Below are 23,622 nucleotides of genomic sequence, written 5' to 3'. Positions count from 1 at the left end.
ACCAGACTTTATGGTATGAAGGAAGACTTGACAGATATGTTTCAATCACTTTATATTGAAAGCCTAGAAAATTTTAGTCCTGTCTGTGACAGGTGCTAGTATTCACAGATCTTTCCAGTGACACCCCTATAGAGCTGACAGCTAGAGTAAAAGAAGTAGCAAAAGTGCAAAACAGATTACAGCTATAGCTATCAATAATCATTTGAGGAGATGCATAAATATGAAAAATATAATCAAGGGCCTTTCCGGTTGGCACCAGGTCCGGATCACCTTGGGCACAAACTCGGTGGAAGGTCCCACAGTACCCAGAGGACTCGCCACATGATCTCAGGATCACTTGTGAGTGGAACACATCAGTTCCAATCCAATCTCACCAGGCCTTAGCCAAGCATCAGGGAAGCAGAAAACCTGCCTGACGAGGGGCACAAGTCCCTTCTGGTCGGCGCCAGCTCCAGGTCACCTTGTGCATGAACACAAGGGAAGGTCCCACAGTCTCCAGAGGACTCTCCACACAATCTTAGGATCACTGGTGAGTAGAACACAACATCTATTGCAAACCAATGTGACAGGCCAGTGACAACAGGAGCAAGGACAAGAGAGCGCTGCCTGATCAGCAGCATGGGTTCCTTCTGATTGGTACTGGTACACCTTGGTTTTGAACAGACCAGAGGGCTCCACTGTACTCAGAAGAGACACCACTTCTAGGCACAATAGCATGCCCAGGATCTTAGGATTCCAGAATCCTAGGATAACAGGAGCTTGGTCACACCGGGATCTCAGTTGTCTCAGTCGAAGCTTATCTGCCAAGAACTCTGACAAACCCAGAATCTCAGGATCACAGGAGCCCAGAATCACAGGATCACAGAGAAAGCAGTACACTGAGTTAACCTAATCAACTGGGATTATAGGAAGAACAGGCTCCCTCAGATATATTGAGGGCAGCAAGCACTTAAGATAATCAGATGGCAGAAGGCAAGAGAACAGAAGCAACAAAAGCAAAGGTTACTTGGCATCATCAGAACCAAAATCTGCCATCATAGCAAGTCCTGGATACCCCATCACACCAGAAAAGCATGACATGGATCTAAAGTCACTTCTCATGATGATGATGATGACTTTAAGAAGGAAATACAGGAAAACACAGGTAAACAGCCCTTAAAGAAGAACACAAAAATCCCTTAAAGAGTTATAGGAAAACACTACCAAACAGATGAAAGAATTGATCAAAACCATCCAGGATCTAAAAATGGAAGTAGAAACAATAAAGAAATCATGAAGAGAGACAACTCTAGAGATAGAAATCCTAGGAAAGAAATCAGGAACCATAGATGAGAGCATTAGCAACAGAATACCAAAGATGGAAGAGAGAATCTAAGATGCAGAAGATTCCATAGAAAAAAAGGACAAAACAATCAAAGAAAATGCCAAATGCAAAAAGATTCTAACTCAAAACATCCAAGAAATCAAGGACACAATGATAAGATGAAACCTAAGGATAATAGGTATAGATGAGAATGAAGATTTTCAACTTAAAGGGCCAGTAAATATCTTCTACAAAATCATAAAAGAAAACTTCCCTAACCTAAAGAAAGAGATGCCCATGAACATACAAGAAGCCTACAGAAGTCCAAATAGACTGGAACAGAAAAGAAATTCCTCCCGACACATAATCATCAGAAAAAAAAAATGCACGAAATAAGGATAGAATATTAAAAACAGTAAGGGAAAACGGTCAAGTAACATATAAAGGCAGACCTATCAGAATTATATCAGACTTTTCAAAGAAGACTATGAAAGCCAGAAGATCCTGGACAGATGTTATACAGACCCTAAGAAAGCACAAATGTCAGCCCAAGCTACTATACCCAGCAAAACTCTAAATTACCATAGATGGAGAAACNAANGNATTCCATGACAAAACCAAATTCACACATTATCTTTCCATGAATCCAGCCCTTCAAGGATAATACAGGGAAAACTCCAATACAAGGAGGGAAACTATTCCCTAGAAAAAAGAAGAAAGTAATTCTTTAACAACCCTAAAACAAAATAGCCACAAGAACAGAATCCTAACTCTAACAACAAAAATAACAGGAAGTAACAATTACTTTTCCTTAATATCTCTTAATATCAATGGACTCAATTCCCCAATAAAAAGACATAGACTAACAGACTGGGTACATAAATAGGACCCAACATTTTGCTGCATACAAGAAACCCACCTCAGGGACAAAGACAGACACTACCTCAAAGTAAATTGCTGGAAAAAATTTTTCCAAGCAAATGGTACAAAGAAATAAGCTGGAGTAGCAATTTTAATATCTAATAAAATCAACTCACACGCCAAAATTATCAGAAAAGACATGGAAGGGCATTTCATACTCAAAGGTAAAATCTTCTGAGATGAAATCTCAATTCTGAATATCTATGTTCTAAATGCAAGGGCATCCACATTGATTAAAGAAACTAGTAAAGCTTAAAGCTCATATTACACTGCACACAGCAATACTGGGAGACTTTAACACCCCACACTTATCAACAGACAGATCCTGGAAACAGAAACTAAACAAAGACACATTAAAACTAACAGAAGTTATGAAAGAAATGGATTTAACAGATATCTACAGAACATTTTATCCTAAAAACAAAAGGATATACCTTCTTCTCAGCACCTCATGGTACCTCCTCCAAAATTAACCATATAATCAGTCACAAAACAGGCCCCAACAGATAAACCCTTAGCCAAACTAACTAGAGGGCACAGGGACAGCATCCTAATTAACAAAATCAGAAATGAAAAGGAAGACATAATGACAGAACCTGAGGAAATCCAAAACATCATCAGATCCTACTACAAAAGGCTATACTCAACAAAACTGGAAAACCAGAGTGAAATGGAAAATTTTCTAGACAGATACCAGGTACCAAAGTTAAATCCAGACCAGATTAACAATATAAACAGCCCCATATAACCTAAAGAAATAGAAGTAGTCATTAATAGTCTCCCAACCAGAAAAAGCCCAGAACCAGATGGGTTTAGTGCAGAGTTCTATTAGACCTTCAAAGAAGAACTAATGCCAATTCTCCTCAAACTATTTCACAAAGTAGAAACAGAAGGTACCCTACCCATTCCATTCTATAAACCTGCAATTACTCTGATACCTAAACACCATAAAGAGCAAACAAAGAAAGATAACTTCAGACTGATTTCCCTTTTGAATATTGATGCAAAAATACTCAATAGACTTCTTGCTAACTGAATCCAAGAACACATCAAAACGATCATCCATCATGATGAAGGAGGCTTCATTCCAGCGATGCAGGGATGGTTTAATATATGGAAATCCATCAAAGTCATCCACTATATAAACAAACTCAAAGACAAAAACCACATGATCATCTCGTTAGATGCTGATAAATCATTTGACAAAATCCAACACCCATTCATGGTAAAAGACTTGGAAATATCAGGAATTCAAGGCCCATACCTAAGCAAAATTAAAGCACTATACCAGTAGCCAACATCAAATTAAATGGAGAGAAACTTGAAGCAATCCAACTAAAATCAGGGACTAGATAAGGTTGCTCACTTTCTCCTAACCTATTGTACTTGAAGTCCTAGCCATAAAAATTAGACAACAAAAGGAGATCAAGGGGAGACAAATGGGAAAGGAAGTAGTCCAAATATCACTATTTGCAGATGATATGATAGTATCTATCAGTGACCCTAAAATTTTTACCAGAGAACTCCTTAACCCGATAAACAGCTTCAGTACAGTAGCTGGATATAAAATTAACTCAAAGGATAAATGGGCTGAGAAAGAAATTAGGGAAACAACATCCTTCACAATAGTCACAATTAATATAAAATACCTGGGTGTGACTCTAACTAGAGAAGTGAAAGATTTGTATGTTAAGGACTTCAAGTCTCTGAAGAAAGAAAGTGAAGATCTCAAGATGGAAAGATCTCCCATGGTCATGTATTGGCAAGATTAATATAGTAAAAATGGCTATCTTGCCAAAAGCAATCTACAGATTGAATGAATTCCCCATCAAAATTCCAACTCAATTCTTCAGGGTCAGAAAGGACAATTTGCAAATTCATCTGAAATAACAACAACAACAACAAAAAAAAACCCTAGGATACCAAAAACCATTCTCAACAATAAAAGTACCTCTGGTGGAATCACCATGCCTGACCTCAAGCTGTACTACAGAACAATTGTGATAAAAACTGCATGGTACTGGTATAGCGACAGACCGGTAGATCAATGGAATAGAATTGAAAACCCAGAAATTAACCCACACGCCTATGGTCAATTGATTTTTGAAAATGTAGCTAAAACTATCCAGTGGATAAAAGATAGCATTTTCAACAAATGTCTGGCTCAACATGCAGTTATCATGTAAAAGAATAGGAATTGATCCATTCTTACCTCCTTGTACAAAGCTCAAGTCTAAATGCATCAAGGAAATCCACATAAAACAACAGACACTGAAAGTTATAGAGGATAAAGTGGGAAAAACTTTAGAACATATGGGCACGGGGGAAATTAATCTGAACAGAACAGCAATGGCTTTTGCTGTAAGATTGAGAATCAACAAATGGGACCTCATAAAATTGCAAAGCTTCTATAAGACAAAAGGCACTGTCAGTAAGACAAATCGCCACCAACTTATTGGGAAAGGATCTTTACAAATCCTAAATCTGATAGGGGACTAATATGCAATATATACAAATAACTCAATAAGCTTTACTCCAGGAAATCAAATAACCCCATTAAAAATGGGATACAGAGCTAAACAAAAAACTCTCAACTGAGGAATACCAAAGGGTTGAGAAGCACCTGAAAAAATGTTCAATATCCTTAATCATCAGGGAAATTCAAATCAAAACAACCATTAGATTCCACCTCACACCAGTCAGAATGGCTAAGATCAAAACTTCAGATGACAGCTGATGCTGGTGAGGTTGTAGAGAAAGAGAAACACTCCTCCATTGCTGGTGGGATTGCAACCTGGCACAACCACTTTGGAAATCAGTTTGTAGTTCCTCAGAAAATTGGAAATAACACTACTGGATGATCCAGCAATACCTNTCTTGGGCATATACCCAGAAGATGTTCCAAGTTGTAATAAAGACACATGCTCCACTATGTTCATAGCTGCCTTATTTATGAAAGGCAGAAGCTGGAAAGAACCCAGTTTTTCCCTCAACAGAAGAATGGATACCGAGAATGTGGTACATTTACAAAATGGAGTACTACTCAGCTATTAAAAATACACAATGGAATACTACTCAGCTATTAAAATCAATGAATATATGAAATTCTTAGGCAAATGGATGTATCTTGAGTTAGGTAACCCAATCACCAAAGAACACACAAGATATACACTCACTGATAAGGGGATATTATCCCAGAAACATAGAATACTCAAGACACAATTTGCAAAACACATGAAACTCAAGAAGGAAGACCAAAGTGTGGATACTTTGTTCCTTCTTAGAACGGGGAACAAAATACCCATGGATGGAGTTACATAGACAAAGTTCAGAGAAGAGCCTGAAGGAATGGTTATTCAGAGACTGCCCCACTTGGGGATCTACCCCATAAACAATCACCAAACCCAGACATTATGCAGATGCCAACAAGAACCTGCTGACAGGAGCCTTGATATAACTGTCTCCTAGGAGTCTCTGGCAGTACCTGGCAAATACAAAGGTGGATGCTCATAATCATCCATTGGATGGAGCAGAAGGTCCCCAATGAAGGAGCCAGAGAAATACCCAGGGAGATGAAGGGGTCTAAAGCCCCATATAATGAACATCAATATGAACTAACCAGTAACTTCAGATCTCCTAGGAACTATACCTAATCAAAGAAAACACATGGTGGAACTTACATCTCTAGCTATATATGTAGCAGAGGATGGCCTATTCAGTCATCAATGGGAGGAGAGGTCCTTGATTCTCTGATGGCTCTATGTCCGGTATAGGGGAATGCCAGGACTAGGAATGGGAATGGGTGGGCTTTGGGAGCAGGGGGAAGAGAGAGCATATAGAAATTTTCAGAGGGAAAACTCAGAAAGGGGATAACATTTGAAATACAAATAAAGAAAATAATAAAAAAAGAAAAATATAATCAAGACCTTGGGTGAAACTGGGCAACCATTCCCTCAACACACGAAGCTTCCCTCCCAGGCATTCTAGCATGCCAAGAATCATAGAATCAATGGTGAGGAGGACACATCTGCCCCAACACCAAAAGTAACTGGGACCACTGAAATCTAGGCACTCAGGAACTCTGCCCAAACAGTGGCACGGGTTCTTGCCATTTGGGGCTGGTGCTCTGAGCAGACCTTGGACATGAACTCTGAAGTCAGTCTACAACACCCAGAGGAAGCTCCACTCCTAGGTGCTCTAACACTCCCACGATCATAGGATCACAGGTGCCCTGAGCAGACCTTGGATGCTAACTCCACAGCCAGTTACACAAAACCCAGAAGAAGCTCAATTCCAAGGTGCTCTAACAAACTCAGGATCCCGGGGTCTCAGTATCACAGGATCCCAGAATGACAGGATCACAGAGACAGTTGAATTCTGAGGAGTTCTGATAAAACAAGGATGACAGGAAGGACAGGCTCCAGTCAGATATATCAAGGGGAGGTAGCACTAGAGATATTCAGATAGGAGGAGGCAAGCCTAAGAACATAACAACAGAAACAAAGGTTACTTGGCATCATCAGAGCCTAATTCTCCCACCATAGCAAGTTGTGGATACACCATCACATCGGAAAAGCAGGATTCAGATCCAAAATCACTTCTCATGAGGACAGAGGACTTTAAGGAGGACGTAAATAACTCCCTTAAAGAAATATAGGAGAATACAGGTAAACAGATAGAAGTCATTAAAGAGGAAACACAAACATACCTTAAAGAATTACAGAAAAACACTAAGAAACAGGCAAAGGAAATGAACAAAACTATACAAAATCTAAAATATGAAAATGAAAACAATAAAGAAATCACAAAGGGAGACAACCCTCGAGTTAGAAAACCTAGGAAAGAGATCAGGAGTCATGAACAGAATGCAAGAGATAGACAAGAGACTCTCAGGGGCAGAAGATATCATTGAGAACATTGACATGAGACAAAGAAAATGCAAAAGGAAAAAGCTAACCCCAAACATCCAGGAAATCCAGGACACAATGAGAGGACCAAACCTAAGGATAATAGGTATAGAAGAGAGTGAAGATTCTCAAATTAAAGGGCCAGCAAATATCTTCAACAAAATTATAGAAGAAAACTTCGCTAACTGAAAGAAATAGATGCCTATGAATATATAAGAAGCCTACAGAATTCCAAATAGACTGGACCAGAAAAGAAATTCCTCCTGTCACATAATAATCAAACATCAGATGTACTAAACAGAAAAAGAATATGAAAAGCAGTAAGGAAAAAAGGTAAAGTAACATATGAAGTCAGACCTATCAGAATTACACCAGACTTCTTCCCAGAGATTATGAAAGCTAGAAGATCCTGGGCAGATGTCATACAGACTATATGAGAACACAAATGCCAGTCCAGACTACTATACTCAGCAAAACTCTCAATTACCATAGATGGAGAAAACAAGATAGCCCAAGAAAAAACCAAATTTACACAACATCTTTCCATAAATCCAGCTCTACAGAGGATAATAGATGGAAAACTCCAACACAAGAAGGAAAACTACACCCTAGAAAAGTAAGAAAGTAATCTTTCAAGAAACCCAAAAGAAAATAGCCACACAAAGATAATTCCATCTCTAACAACAAAAATCACAGAAAGTTACAATCGCTTTTCCTTAATCTCTCTTGACATCAAAGGACTCAATTCTCCCAAAAAAGAGACACAATAATAGACTGGATATGTAAACAGGACCCAGCATTTTGGGGCATACAAGAAATGCACCTCAGTGATGAAGACAGAAGCTATGACAGAATAAAAGGTTGGAAAACAATTTTTCAAGCAAATGGTCCCAAGAAACAAGCTGGAATAGCCATTCTAATATCAAATAAAATCAACTTTCAACCAAAAATTATCAAAAAAGATAAGGAAAGACACTTCATACTGGTCAAAGGAAAATCTCCCAAGATGAACTCTCAATTCTGAATATCTATGCTCAAAATGCGATGGCACCCATATCCATTAAAGAAATTTTTTTAAAGCTCAAAGCAAACATCGCACCCCATACAATAATAATGGGAGACTTCAACTCCACACCATCAGCAAATGACAGATCATGGAAATACAAACTAAACAGAAATACAGTTAAACTAACAGAAGTTATGGACCAAATGTATTTAACATATATATAACATTTATATAACATTTCACCTTTAAAAAAGAATATACCTTCTCAGTACCTCATGGTATCTTCTTCAAAACTGACCATATAATCAGTCACAAAACAGACCTCAACAGATAAAAAAAAAAAAAGATTGAAATAATCCCAATGTACCTTATCAGAACACCATGGACTAAGGCTAATCTTAAATACCACCCAAACCAACAGAAAGCATCCATAAACATGGAAGCTGAACAATGCTCTACTCAATGATAACTTGGTTAAGGAAGAAATGAAGAAAAAAATTACAGGATTTTTAGAAGTTAATGAAAATGAAGACATATAATACCAAAACTTATGGGACACAATGAAAGCAGTGGTAAGAGGAAAACTGATAGCTCTAAGTGCCTCCAAAAAGAAACTGGAGAGAGCATACACTAGCAGCTTGACAGCACACTTTAAAATTCTAGAACAAAAAGAAGCAAATACACAGAAGAGGCATAGACAGCAGGAAATAATCAAACTCAGGGCTGAAATCAACCAAATAGAAACAAAAAAATTCAACAAAGCCAGGAGCTTGTTCTTTGAGAAAATCAACAAGATATATAAACCCTTAGCCAGACTAACCAGTGGGCACAGAGACACTTTCCAAATTAATAAAATCAGAAATGAAAAGGGGGGAAAGGAGGACATAACAATTAAATATATCTTAAAAATAATTTTTCTGGTTTTTGAATATTAATAGTTGAAAATATTAAAATCACGTTCTACAAACATCATGGAAATATTATTGATAATCTTCCTTACTGTGCTTGAATTTAGCATTTACTTTTTTCTTTTCTTTTTTTTTTTTTTGCATGTCAAATCTCTTTTTAATTTTTTTCATTAGATACTTTCTTCATTTACATTTCAAATGCTATCCCCTTTCTAGTTCCCTCTCCAAAAGTCCCCTATACCCTCCCCCTGTCCTGCTCCCCAACCCACCTACTCCTGCTGCCTGGCCCTGGCAATCCACTGTACTGGGGCATATGATCTTCTCAAGACCAAGAGTCTCTCCTCCCATTGATGGCCAACTAGGCCATTCTCTGAAATGTTTAACTTCAAAGAGTTTTTGCTATTTTGAAATTTATAAAATATACTTACTGATAAAATAATATCACTCCTAGAAACACTGATAATCTTTTTAAAGTAATTATAATTAGATAATGTACACAGATATATAATGCATTTTAAATACTCTCTATGTCAGGTGGTATCATATAAGGACTTTTGAATAGATTTCTTAATGATTCATGTTTTATGCTCTTTTACTATGCTTAATTCCCAAAGATTATCTTGTATGTTTTGAAACAATTTAGTATTCAACATTAGATATAGGATCCTTAGTTGTGGATGTTATTAAATGATCATTAATGATATTTTAAGTTATGAAAGGATATGAATATAAAGTTGAACAATTTTTATGGATTATTTGATTCTCAAAATACTCAATATTAATAGTATGTTTGATACGTAAAATGCATTCAAATAATAAAAAATAAGGAAAAAGAAAGCATTTTCTCTTAGAAAAATAGTAAATCAAATATCATTCAATAATGAATATATGCCATTTGTACTGAATAAGTAAAATTCTTACAGTGGAATTCTTCAAATCTGAAGTACTGAGAAAAGCCTCATTAAGTTAAAATAATCTGTATAGTTTTGTTCTTATAGAAAGGAAGATAATGATATTAAGAAGGTGGAGGCACATTAGGCCCATGAAATGCCAGTGAAGTTACAGTTCTTAACCTGGAGTACTATGATATACATGTGACCATTTGCCGTAATTATTAAACTAAGTAATTACAGTTTTTGTATTTCCATGTTTATTATAAGTTAAAGCATTCAAAATATTTGAATTGAACAAAATATTTTTCATGTAAATAAATGCATTTTACCTTAATATCGCTGAATGTTGCAGCTTTTGCTGCCAATGAAAATTAACTACCTACAAAGTATAATCTTTTGACAAAATAAATGTACAATATGTAAGAGATAAATATTTTTCAAACTATGATAATTATATTCTATGCTAGCTACTGCAAATGCATCTCTAGTTTTCCTCCTAAACATGCCAATCTTTAGAATTCATGTTTATATACATGTATGGGTTTGAATGTACACAAGCATATTTGTGCTGTATATGCCCATTGGTACTCCTGTGTGAATATGATACCTTCATGTATGTTGAGTGGTACAATGTATATGTGCAACTATGATCATGTATTTATGCATGCATATTTATTTTTTACATACGTATTTATTCAGCCATATGTATGCATGAATGCATATGTATTTATCTATGTGTGTTTTCTTCATGTGCTTATTTACTCAGGTATATGCAGGTATTTTGTGTATCCTGAGTGCATGGGAATACACATATGTATGTGTGTGCTTGTATAATAATTTAATGTTGACAAAGCTTTTTTAATGAGACCAAAGTCTTACCTTCCCTATATGATGATTTTTAAAGGTATCTTAATCCTATTTCATTGTAATTTGGAAGCTTTTATTACAACATTGTGACTAATTTAATGATGTTTGCTTTAGCTGGCATCAGTTCTTAAGTTCTTCATTTAAGAACATCTATATTAATAAAATTCTTTCATGGATAAACAGATGATAAGCAAGATTATAGTAACTGTGTAAATATTAACTCTCATAATTTTCAAAGGAAAAGAAATGGAAAAAAGAGAATGGAAATGTTTGGAAGGTCAATAGTATTTTATATCAGTTGATGATTATCTGAAGTAGGCAATATGAGCATTACATGCTGAACTATTTTCCTTATGAAGATCAGATGTCAGGTAAGAAACTTTTAGTGACAACAATATTGTTTATTCTAGACTAAAAATATTCATTAGGTGCATAACATTAAAACGAAATTTTTTCTTTGGGGGACAATGGCACGCTTCACTCATCACATGAGGCTTTGTTCATTAAGAATTTAGTATCTTATATCAAATAATAATTGTATATATATATATATATATACATGTGTGTGTTGAGAGACAGACAGACAGACAGGCAGGCAGACAGACAGACAGAGACAGAGATTAATAGAAAGAGATAAAATAGTTTTTATAAGATATATTTTTAAGCTGGGCAGTGGTGGCACACGCCTTTAATCCCAGCACTTGGGAGGGAGAGGCAGGCTGATTTCTGAGATCGAGGCCAGTCTGATCTACAAAGTGAGTTCCAGGACAGCCAGGGTTATACAGAGAAATCATGTAAAAAAAAAAAAAAAAAAAAAAAAAAAGGAGAAAATAAAAGATATATTTTGAGTGTAGTATCCCCTCTCCCAACACCACTTAGATTCTCCCCTAAATTCATGCCTACTTTTTTATACTCTTTCTTTAGAGAATAGTGAAACAAACAAAGACCAAAATAAATCAGAATTTAAAAATCAAAAAGAAGTTTGAAAAATGGAAAGAAATTTACATGTACACACAATATGAAAACGTTGGAAATGTGAAGCTATGCTGTACTCATGAAAAGCATAATAAAACATTAGATATTAATCTTAAGCATAAATGGATTTATTCCACCACAGTTTCTGTTTGTCAGTAATCATCACTAATTCTTTCAGATGTAAACAAATATTTGAAATTCAACATGAAAAGCCTAGCATTGTGTTTGCTCTGTTCCAGCCATGGTGCCTGAAAATCAGACACAAACTATAATGGGCACAATGAGTATTCTTGCATGTTTTAAAATGCACAAATATACATATCAGGCAATATTTATTTGTTTTCCATCTAGTTCTCTGTCATTTTATCACACATACATGTGTATGCCCATACATACATGCATAATACTAAAAGTAAAAGAAGCTATAAACTCGAGAGGGGTAGAGTATGAAAGATTTGAGGGATGCTATCTGGGAGAGGTTGTAGAGAGAAAAGGGAGGGGAAAGTGATATAATTCTACATTATTTAAAACAAGAAACAAAACCAAATCAAAATCAGGATAACATTCTCTTTTCAAAATAATGTTATCCTCTTTGCAGAAAAAGAAAATTTTTTTTTCACTTAGTTTCTAGTAAAAACTGTGTTCCCTTCTTTGAATGACTATTCATTGATTTTTAGCCAAACCTGTTTGATATTCCAGTTGCCTCTGGTCAGGTCTTACTCCAGCCAGCCAGTGACTGGCCTCCTCAAGATAAGATACGACTGTCATGTCAAGTGGTAATGTGAAGCAGTTGTAAGTGACAGTCCTTCCTGATGTGTACACAGAGCCAATCAAACAGCTAGGGACAGAAGCAAACTATTGTACATCAAAAGCAATATACTGGGACTCAGAGTAGTCATACCACACAGTTTATTCCTTTGTCCCTAACAATATTGATTCTATGAGTCATAAATCCTGCTTCTTATGTGGGCTTCATTTTGGTATATGTGTTTCTCTTTCATTTTGAAGAATCATTCAGAAACAAGGATCTGAAAATAGGAAAATTCTATCACCACAAAGTGAAGATTAATTCATGCCAACTAAAAAGATGGTCATCTTTTTTACACATTAGATAAAAAGTTGCTGAAACAATTTCTAAACTCTCTTAACATTATTCTTTCCAAGGGTGAGAGAGGTTTAGGGATACTCAATTGAGAAATATAGGCATATTAAATGACAACCTTTTTTTCCCCTGTGCGCTACTATGTGTGCATGGCAAATGCAAGCTGTACTGCAGGTTAGTTTATTGGCTCCTCAACCAACACAGCAACAATAACTAAACAACTCATGCTCACACTGCCAGTTGCTAGCAATCCTTGGTCTCAGTTGAACAATAAAAATCTGTGACTGAAGTTCATGCATGTCTTGAGGAAAGCCATCCAAGATGATTCTAGCACACTGGATCCTTTGAATCTCTTGTTAAACTGCAAGATTGATAATGATATGTAAAAGAAATTATTTAGCAAATCATGACATGGTTAATACTAGAACTCAGTATGGCTTGGCCTTGCCACAATAGCAGGTGTGTGGTGATAACAAGAAACGCATCACAGCAGTCCTAGTTATAGTAAAGTAAGCCTATAGTGCATATGGCTGAAAAGCCAGACTGCAGCGTCTCCAGCAGCAGTAGTCATACAAAAGCACTTGCAATGGAATTTTCACAATATAGCTACCTCACTCCAAACTGGAAACTTACTTTCAAATTTAAACAATAGTCATATTTGCATAACTGTCACTGAAATTTTATCTATTTTGAGTGTTTTTCCTACACAGATCCACAAGTTGATTACTATCTCTTGTTACCTAAAATGGACTCTGAATGGCAAGTGGTTAATTCTTGGAAGTAATTCAGTACAGACTTATGATACGCATGTTATAATGTAAATAAACCAGCTTCTCAAAAGTATCATAAACAGAATAAACCTGTAGAAAGTTAAGGAAGTGTGAATCAACAGGCCTCAAGGACCATAGACAGTTTTTTAGCATTTCCCTGTGCTTTGTTTTCGGTTTTATTTTTGCTGGCATCCCACTAGGGCAGGGTTAGTTAAGGAATAACAGTTCTCTTTCTCCCAGGAACTAGACTGTACTCTTATTAGCTAGAGATATCAGAACCAGTTGTAGCTCTAAGATACATATGCAATCACAGATCCAAGTCCTCTATAAGGTACTATCTCCAGTACCTGGCCATTTCTAAAAGTCTAACTTTATTAAGTAAAATACTCTGTTTCTAATAGTATCTTGTAACTCAATTACAAAAAAAAAATTAAAATTAAAACTACACATATAACCACTATTGTTGAAGGTTTTGCCTAGTTTTCCTTTGTTAAATTTGGTTTTAGAAAATGTTCGCAAATTATTACAGTGCTTATTTATCTCTCTCACTGGTTACCATTTTACCTCTCCAATCATTCGCTCTTCTCATCATAAATTTTTTTCTTATGTTCAAGATCATTTGTTTTGTTTTCTAATGTATTAAGATTAACCAGGGCTGTATGTGTAAGCATAAGTTTTGGAGTTTTCTATTGGACACTGGTGGGCTCAACCATGGATACACAGCTTAAAAAAAATTCTCCCTCTCAATAGCTCATAGTTCAGAGGTAAATTGTAGGACCCCATGAGTCTCTCCAGTTTTCTTGACTTATGGATAATACCAGTCTATGTAAGCCCATATAGGTAACATTTGGGTTAATATTGGCAAGAGTTCATAGACTGGAGAACTGTGTTTGTAGCCCCCTCCCTGTCTTCTGGCCTTCAATTCTTCTTATTCCCCCTTCTACAATATTCTCTGAACCTTGCATTTGGGTAGGTACATGTATTGTTTAGGGCTGTGACCTCAGATGTGCTTATTTCTCCATCTCTGGCAGTTCTACGTCTCTGAAGCCACCAAGTATTGTTTTGTCGGTTGGCATTGTTTTATTTTTTGTTTTTGTTTGCTTGTTTATTTGGGAATGGAGAGTCTATGAACAAGGCTGAGAGTAAGTTTTGTCTATGGATATAAACACAGATACTTAAAGGGCACTTCAGGACTGTGGAGATTTTGTTTAAAATTAATTTAAAAAAAAATTCCTGAGCTTAAAACCTCCCTAATTCTGGATATCTATCAAGGTTTACAGCACCAGGAATTATCTCATTTCCTCTCCTCTGGAAAATGCAGATTGAAGTTAGTAAGTGTTACTCCTTCCACTGCTCAAGTTGGAAATGAGTCGGTTTGATATCTGACTCATAAGAGTCATAGTTGTGACTCCTGTGTGACCCAAGACTTCTTTACCATCCCCATACATCTCATTATATTCTGAGGATAGTTTAAATACAAGCCAGAATGAAGGAAGTATCTACCTCTTTTCATATCAGTTTTCCCCAAGTCTTACATCCAAGGCGTTTGACATCCTTTTTATTATGATCTTTTCCTCTAGTTTTGTTGAGTAGCCAAGAGGAAAATTTAATATTACATCATTTATGCATTAAAGCAGACACCTGATTTAAATATTAGTTTTAGGTTGCAGGATTAAAGGTCATTTGTTTATTACAAAAATACATGAAATTTCTTTCATAGAAAAAAATGTTGCTGGGAAAAAGAAATGCTTTGAAGAGTACTAAAAAGCCTGCCATGGTAGTTCATGGCAGAAAAATCACATGAAGCTGGTCATTTCTTTCCAGTGTAACAGCTTGATTCTTCTGTAGAAGGAGATTCTCAAAGAGATGAGAAGAGGCAGGAACAATAGGGATGGGTAAATGTGAAAAGTCCAGACGTGAGGTGCCGCTCCCCATTTCCTCATGAAAGAACAGAAAAAGCAAACCCATCCCAACATATGTGTCTCTTCCCTTGTAAGATACCTATTTGACTTAGGTATCAGAAAAGAGGAACCACATAAAGTATTGGAAGATTTTTTTTCATATTGAATACTTGAAAAATTCATATAAAAGTGAAATATACATTTTCAGAAATAATACTTATAAATTATTTTAGTAAGTGTACTTCACTGTTATGACATGAGACAGTTTTGAATTCTAGTTCAGAATAGCTAATTTTATATGCTGATCTTAGCTATAAGGGAGTTTCAATGTTTTCAGAAGACACGCAGAAAGGTGTACTATTTCGTTTCTCTGGAATTAAGATATCAAAGGAGAAATCCATCTCAAGTGTTAGTACTGACTAACTGTCATTCTTTACTTTGAAGTCTTCCATATCTCAGAAAAACTTTGTTGTGGTGACATGTTCATCATAATTACCTGTGAAAACTATTTTTGCAGTTAAATATTACAAAATATCTTGTAAAATTTGATACAGGACAAAAATATTCCATAATTAATGTGTATATTGCATGCAAATGTTAATGAAAGTTTGAATATTATCAAATTATGTTTGTTTCATATAATAGACCAGGAAATATTTAATAGAGTAAACAAGTAACAAGTTTTGTGTTTGTAGCTGTTTATATCTTCATTGATAACTTTGAAAACTAAAAGGAATAATGCTCTAGGAGAAGTATGCCTTATTGAAGTACCACTATTTTAAATCAAAATTCTCAGAGCTGTGCTATAGAGTACTTATGGTAGAAAAAACTTCTGAACATGTCTCCAGACCCATGGGATAAATGGTTAATTCTAAGCTTGACACTTTGGTGAGACTTTTGTCTTAGGTTATTGCAGAGCCGCCCTGGAACAAGTTATTTGGATGTTGTCCTTTGCTTGTCTCTTTTTACATCTTTGTTCCCAGATGAGCTACTTGCTCTGCCATATGAACTTACCATGGTCTGCTGCTTTTTCATGGACTCCCAAACCACCAAACCTCTGAATCTCTGACTCCAAGTAATCCATTCTGCCTGGTGGAATGCACACTGGCACAAGATGCCTTTGTACACTGTAAAGCTTTAGACAATTATTGAGTATCACAACTTTATTCAATCACATAACTTACTGGGTTTTCATGAGTTCTATTTAGGGAGTATATCTTTTTAATGTACTTTCATCTTCTATAATTAAAGGCTGTATCCTTATGTTGGTGCTCTGGAATATGGTGGAACTTTGAAAATGTTGGTCCTAGTGGGAAGGTGTCAGGCCTTCAGGCTTGGTACCTACATCATTGATATTGAGAGAGGGTAAAGCCCTTGAGATCTAGGATCTTTCAATAAGAGAAACTTAACTTACTGGAAGTTAAACCTTGGAAGACCCATTGGCTCTCCGGCTCTCTCCACACTCTCTTTGTCCTCCTGTTTGCTGTTTGTTTCTCGAGTGATGGTCTAACTCTTACCTGGCCAAAGTAATGCCATCCATTGATTATATTCTGAAACATCCAAAGTTTTAATCTGGAATAAATGTTTTCTCTTTATAATTTAATTTCCTCTGGTATAAGTCTATAGTTACTGAGTGATTAGCACACACTCTGATGACTTCAGTAAGAAATGAACCAGATAGTCTCAGTCATTTAAACACTTTGTTGCTCAGTGGTATTGCTGTTTGTGAAGGATCGCTTGGTGTAGGTTTACCAGAGGAAGTGCAAAGTTGGGAGATGTATTGGAGATTTAAAGCTTCACACCAATTCTTTCACTTCCCCTTCTATGCTTGTGACTCAAGATGTAAACTCTCAGCTTCATGCACTGAGCAATATACCCTGCCATTTGGCCACCATGACTCCACACCAAAACAAATGTTTATCCCCTTTGAACAATAAACCCCCCAAAATCCTTTCTTCTGTAAATGCTTTGGTGAAATTGTTTTGTTTTGTTTTCTTTTTAAACTCAGCTAACTAAAGTAACTAAATTTGTAATGTGAACATTTTATTTGAAAATAGGGTCTCATGTACACTAAGCTAGAATTGAACTAACAATAGCTAAGAATTTCTGTTCCTTCTGTTCCCAGCCCTGAAGTATCTCAGATACTAGGCATGCAGTACCATCAATAGTGCTATTGATTAAAAAACATTCATGCCAGACAAGTACTCTACAAACTCAGCTTCATCCGCAGCCTTGTAAATAGTGTTATTTTTCCTACGTAACATCTTTTTAAAAATTCTTCTGGAGTTTCATATCGTGCACTCTGATGACAATCCTTGCCAATCCACCCATGTCAGTCACCTTGTGTGACCTCCCCTCACAGAAGAAGTAAAAAGAGAAAGAAAAAAAAAAAGAAAAAAGTTCAACTTGTGTTATCTATGTATTCACCAAAGCATGGTCAAACACTCAGTGTCTTGCCATTTAGATAGAACTGAGTTCTCCCTTTCCTGTACCTCCACCAGAAACCACCACTCTTCAGCATCTCTCTCAATTTTTAAGAATTCTTTCAACTGCTGCTTTATTTGAAAGGCAGGGCTGTTCAAATGAGGGTAGGAGTTGTCACAGAAACCTTCTATGCCTCTCCTCAACTGTAAGTACGATGTCATCAATACCACAGTATAAGTAGCATCCTTGATCTTTACAGTCAGGAAATGAACTAATCATGGATACCCACAGAGTCTCTGCCAAAAGCACAGACTACGAACAGACATGGACCCCTGCTTCAGGAGGATCATAGATCCAGGAATGGCTTTCTGCTGTAGCACTACCTATGAACATTGGCATGGCTTCAGGCTGCAGCACAAACTATGGACATCTGCATGGCTTTCAGTGATAAGCTGCGACACAGACATCAATAGTCAGATCATGAACCCAGACAAGGCTCTCAGTGGCCACACTGAACAGACATCACCATAACCTCAAGTAATAGTACAGAGCACTCAAATCAGTATGGCCTCCATGAAATTGGGTCCAGTGGCATTACAGACCATAGACCTTAACATGTCATCTGGTGGTAATTCAGACCGTTGATAGTAATACAGACCTTAGCTGCAGTAAGGCTGTAGATCCAGACATGGCCCTCAAAGCAGACTGTGGGAAAAAAAAAAAAAAAAAAAAAAAAACAGGCCCAAGATAAAGTAGGATCTCAGAACCAGACATGGCCCTTCTTAGCAGCATGAGCCTGGACATTCTTCACTCATACAATATATTCTGATCATACTTTCCCTCCCCTCCACTTCTCCTGGCTACCCCCACCCCCGGAACCCCTAAAATACACAATGTCCTATCTTCCCTATATTCATGACCCCTACATTTCTCTTCAGAAAAGAGCAAAAATCAACAACCAAACAAGACAAAACAAGATAGAATAAGACAAGGCAAAAGCCCTCATCTCAAGGCAGTACAAGACAACCCAACAGGAGAAAATGAGTTTTAAGAACAGGCAAAAGAGTCACATACCTACTCCAACTGTTAGGAGTACCAGAAAAACACCAAGCTAGTAGATAAAACATGTAAGGTGAGAACAAGAATGCCATGCAGACCCTTTGCAGGCCCTATGTTTGTTCCTCAGTCTCTGTGAGCCTATATGTGCCCCACCTAATTGATTCAGTGGACTATGTTTTCCATATGTTCTCCATCCTCTCTGACTCTGACAATCTTTATTCCCCTCTTCTGTGGGGTATGTATTGAGGATAAAAAAATCTGAACTGAGCATCTTTTGTAGCCAGGCAAGGCTTCCAGTGGTAGGACTGGCTGTGCTTGGTCAAGCTATTGGCAGAGGGTGTTCTTTGGAGATACCTAAACAACCCAAGCCAGTCCTAATGCAGAGGGTCATTCTCCTGAAAGCTGATAGCTGGACCTCATTGCAGAGGACAATCTGCACAATTCTTTGACCACAAAGAGGTCAAGCTGGTGCCTACACAGAACCCCTATGTTCTAGTCTCTTTGGTACAGGAAAGCACTTTACAGGCTAGGGAAAGGTAAACCTAGATACCAGCACAACCACAAAGTCCTCAACCTACAATCTGTTCAGCTGTAAGAAGGGCTGGGGCAACAGTGACACAAAATAAAACATGCGGGAGTGGCCAGCCAAGGTCTGGTACAAGAGGGAGCCCATGCCTTACACTACCTGGATGGTCAGGAACAAAACACTCTGTCTGATCTAGCAACTTTTATATTAGAATTGTAGTTTTATTAAAATATTAAAATCATTAGTTAAAATTTCCAGATATTGATAAGCATTATGCCATATGATATAAAATGGTTATTGAATTATTTATGAAAATAAAGTTATATTTACTAAGTCATATATTCAATAAGTTTGGAATTGCTAGCCTGAATATCTCTGAAGTTCTGGAATACTTATTTTTTCCGTCTGTCAAGGGACTCCAACTATGAAGTAGCAAATTTTTTATGTTTATTATTTATTAACTATCATTGATTTTAAAAGGCAGAATTCTGAGTAGAGATGAGTACAAATCAAGTGTCACTTTTCTACTCTGATGTAATCAAGCAGATAACAGACCATAATACCATAATTTCCTAAATTCCTGTCTTTAATGAGCCCCTTTGAAAATCTAGGCAGCAGGGCATCTTGGGTAAAGCTGAAAGCTACTGACAACCCCATTAAACTGGTCGATTGCTCTTGCATTTTGTTTGCAGAATTCAATTTCAATAAAATTGATTCTTTTTTAACAAAGGACTTTCTAGACTTTGATGTAATGTGTTTACAGTAAACCTCCAAATTTTCAATTATTGGGAAGGTGAAGGAACAGACTTCTCTAAATTTTAATAAAAAACCTAAGCTCTCAGCAAACATCAGGTAAGGCAGATAGGAAACATAAATATATCTGAGTGCTGTGCTGGTTTTTGAAAAAAAATTATCAAAGCAAATCAATATTTTTGCACTTAAGTTACTGAATAAAGACAATATTTTCTATGTAGCCTTTAGAAGAAAGGTGAAAGGTCAGATAAAAAACCTTACATGGCTATTTGTGATTCACAAACAATGCTTTCTTGTTCATGTTAAGTACATTTCTCATAATTCTGATTTATAGGTGCACTTAAAATGAGCAGTTGGACAGGGTGTTCTCCAGGGTGAGCACTGGTCATGAAGGTACATGTAAATAGAGAGGCTCAAACTGAGATTCATAGTGTCAGAAAATGCAGCTATTTCCATTTGAGCATTTCTGGACCTAGATTCCAATTTAAGAACCACAGTGCTGAAGTGGCTATTTTTCTTCTCCATTCTATTTCTTCTGTACTTTGAACAGTGTTTTTAAGATGAATAGCTTTTAATATATCCATTTTTGTGTGAGCAATGAATAGAACAAACTGATGAGTTATTTAGTTGGAATTGCCCTTGCTACTGCTAAACTCTTAATAGAAAAATTAAGAACTTAACTTCCTTCCAGTATGGAAAAGAACACACAACTTTTGGTTAAAGGTAATCTGCTATTTTTATTTTTTAAAAAAAAGAATATTTTTTAATTTAATAATGTCTTTTCAAGGAAATGGCAATTTTAATACTAAAATAAATATATATGGCAAAAATAGAAAATACTCTTATGTATAAACTTCAAAAAGTATTAATTATCTTGAAATTTTTATATGTAGAAATTTATTTCAAAAAATGTAGCTTGAGTGACTAGAGCAAGTATTGCCCATCCTGAGTGAGTAAGCTAAGACATCTCTCCCACTCTCTCCTCTGACAAGTTCAGGACACCTAGTGATCTATTAAGGTTCCTGAGCCATTTAATGTTGAGCTTTGTTCAACGTGAGAAATAAGGCTTCAAATCCATTCTTCTTATAGCTATACAGTTAATGAACATTCTGCTGATGATGCTGCCTTAGTGTATAATGTTGACTTCCTGTTACAAATCTGGTGACTCTAGGAATGCCATCTTGTATGTGTGTCCTTAATTCTATTTCATAAACCAAGCTGCCTCTTTTTAAAATCCTGTAATATGCTGTTATAGATACTACAGCATAGTAATATAATGAGGAATACTGGCTAGAAATGCCTTCTGGATTTCTGGGGGAGGGAAGACAAGATTCTCTTAACTACCAGTGGTCTTTTGAGCTTCTGCTCAGAACTCTGACAGCACAGGCGTTAAACCACATAATAAATAACTGATCTCTCATAAAACTAAAAAGAAGTTTTATGTAGCAAAAAGCATTATCATTTCATTCAAAATACAAACATTAGGGGGAAAATTAGCAGTTAGATAAGTGGCTGATAGTCAATTTCTAGTAATTTAAAACACACAAACATCCGGGCATGGTGGTGCATGCATTTAATCCCAGCACTTGGGAGGCAAAGGCAGGCGAATTTCTGAGTTCAAGGCCAGCCTGGTCTACAAAGTGAGTTCCAGGACAGCCAGGGCTATACAGAGAAACCCTGTCTTGAAAAACAAAATGAACAAACAAACAAAACACACGAACAAAACAAAACTCTACAAAATCCAAACAGTAAGAAAAAATTAAATTTGGGTGTGGAAATAAAGTGTTCTCAAATGGTGAAGGACAGATAATTAAAAAACATTTTGAAATTGTTTCTGTAGGCTCTCCGCTCCTCCCTGTTCCAGAGACATCCACGTCTTCTTGCGCAGTGCCAGCCTCATCCTGTAGACAAAATGGTGAAGGTTGATGTGAAGGGATTTGGCCATATTGGGCCCCTGGCTACCAGGGCTGCCTTCTGCTCTGCACTTGGCAAAGTGGAAATTGTTGCTATTAACAATGTCTTCATTGACCTCAACTCCATGGTCTACATGTTCCAGTATGACTCCACCCATGGTAAATTCAATGGCACAGTCAAGGTTGAGAATGGGAAGCTTATAATCAATGGGAAGCCCATCATCATCTTCCAGGAGCAAAATTCCACTAACATCAAATGGGGTGATGCTGGTGCTGAGTATGTTGAGGAGTCTACTGGCATCTATATCACCACAGAGAAGACCAGGGCCCACTTGAAGGGTGGGGCCAAAAGGGTCATCATCTCCTCCCCTTCTGCCAATGTCTCCATGCTTGTGATGGGTGTGAACCACGAGAAATATGATATCTCACTCAGAATTGTTAGCAATGCATCCTGTACCACCAACTGCTTAGCCCCCCCTGGCCAGGGTCATTCATGACAACTTTGGCATCGCGGGAGGGCTCATGACCATGGTCTATGCCTTTACTGCCACTCTGAAGACTGTGAATGGCCCCTTTGGAAAGCTGTAAGGTTATGGCCTTGGCGCTGCCCACAACATCATCCCTGCATCCACTGGTGATGCCATGGCTATGGGCAAAGTCATCCCAGAGCTGAAAGGGAAGCTCAGTGTGCCTTCCGTGTTCCTACCCACAGTGTATCTGTTGTGGATCTGACATGCCGACTGAAGAAACCTGCCAAGTCTGATGACATCAAGAAGGTGCTGTAGCAGGTGTCTGAGAGTACATTGAAGGACATCCTGAGTTAAACTGAGGACCACGTTGTCTCCTGAGACTTCAACAGCAACTCCTATTCTTCTACCTTTGGGATGCCGGGGCTGGCATTGCTCTCAAAGACAACTTTGTAAAGCTCATATCCTGGTATGACCATGAATATGGCTACACAATAGGGTTGTGGACTTCATGGCCTACGTAACCTCCAAGGAGTAAGAAACCTTGGACTTCAGGAAAGACACTGAGATCAAGAGAGAAGCCCTTGGTTGCTGAGGAGTCCCTGTCCTAACTTGGCCCACAAAACTGAGCATCTCCCTCACAATTTCCATCCCAGACCCCCATAATAACAGGAGGGGCTTAGGGATCCCTCCCTACTCTCTTGAATACTATCAATAAAGTTCACTGCACCCGCCCCAAAAGAAATTGTTAATGTCTTCATCCATCACAACTACACTTTATCCCAATCAGGATGGATAAAACCAATAATAACCTATGCAATGCTAATGATTCCTGACTATGCCTTTTGTCCCAGTGTTTCAACTCATCTATGTCTTGAAACTCTCCAAGGTCCTGAAAGCCTTGGTGTATTTCAACAGTATTTATTC

At 37.1% G+C, this 23,622-nt stretch overlaps 1 pseudogene; it reads left to right on the top strand.

Moving 5' to 3' along the window:
* The first annotated feature begins 22,227 nt into the window (after positions 1-22,227).
* On the top strand, positions 22,228-23,219 carry LOC110320193 (annotated as a pseudogene).
* The last annotated feature ends 403 nt before the right edge of the window (positions 23,220-23,622 follow it).

Source organism: Mus pahari, chromosome 4, assembly GCF_900095145.1.
Source record: "Mus pahari chromosome 4, PAHARI_EIJ_v1.1, whole genome shotgun sequence".
In the NCBI taxonomy this organism is placed as follows: Eukaryota; Metazoa; Chordata; class Mammalia; order Rodentia; family Muridae; genus Mus; species Mus pahari.
The sequence above is the reverse complement of the archived record's forward strand: the minus strand, read 5'-3'. Positions and strand labels throughout refer to the sequence as shown.